Below are 704 nucleotides of genomic sequence, written 5' to 3' on the forward strand. Positions count from 1 at the left end.
ATATCACATGTGCGCGATATATATTAACCCCGTTATATTATTTTTGACTTTTGCGATATGTTTTAGCTCGCTGCTCATTGGTCACGCGTCTAGAGGCAGCTTTGTGGTGTGAGGAGCGCGTTCTGAAAGGGGTAAAAAAATACGTGTTGCTGCGATATTGAGGGAGGGGTGGAAACCGTGGTAAACTCGTCTCCGTGTTTGAGGGGGGGGGGGAGTAAGTAGTATATATAGGGCATTATCCATTATTAGGTAACGGTTGTAATGGTAGTAAGAATGACAATCATCTTTGCAGTGGACCTGGGAGTGGCAAGCATAAGGGACGAAGGCGGGGGTAACATGTTGGATGCGATCATACCAGCACTAAAGCACCGGATCCCATCAGAACTCCGAAGTTAAGCGTGCTTGGCCGAGGGTAGTACTAGGATGGGTGACCTCCTGGGAAGTCCTCGTGTTGCATTCCCTTTTTGATTATTTTTTGCGCCTCATGACAAACATATCACATGTGCGCGATATATATTAACCCCGTTATATTATTTTTGACATTTGCGATATGTTTTAGCTCGCTGCTCATTGGTCACGCGTCTAGAGGCGGCTTTGTGGCGCGAGGAGCGCGTTCTGAAAGGGGTAAAAAAATACGTGTTGCTGGGGTATAGAGGGAGGGGTGGAAACCGTGGTAAACTCGTCTCCGTGTTTGAGGGGGGGGG

General features: G+C 47.7%; 1 non-coding gene across 1 annotated transcript; it reads left to right on the forward strand.

The window, feature by feature from the left end:
* Positions 1 to 341: 341 nt before the first annotated feature.
* On the forward strand, positions 342 to 460 carry LOC123126506 (5S ribosomal RNA). Its single transcript, XR_006461745.1, has one exon. It is a non-coding gene; the product is annotated as a 5S ribosomal RNA (ribosomal RNA).
* The last annotated feature ends 244 nt before the right edge of the window (positions 461 to 704 follow it).

Source organism: Triticum aestivum, chromosome 5D (assembly GCF_018294505.1).
Source record: "Triticum aestivum cultivar Chinese Spring chromosome 5D, IWGSC CS RefSeq v2.1, whole genome shotgun sequence".
Lineage (NCBI taxonomy): Eukaryota > Viridiplantae > Streptophyta > Magnoliopsida > Poales > Poaceae > Triticum > Triticum aestivum.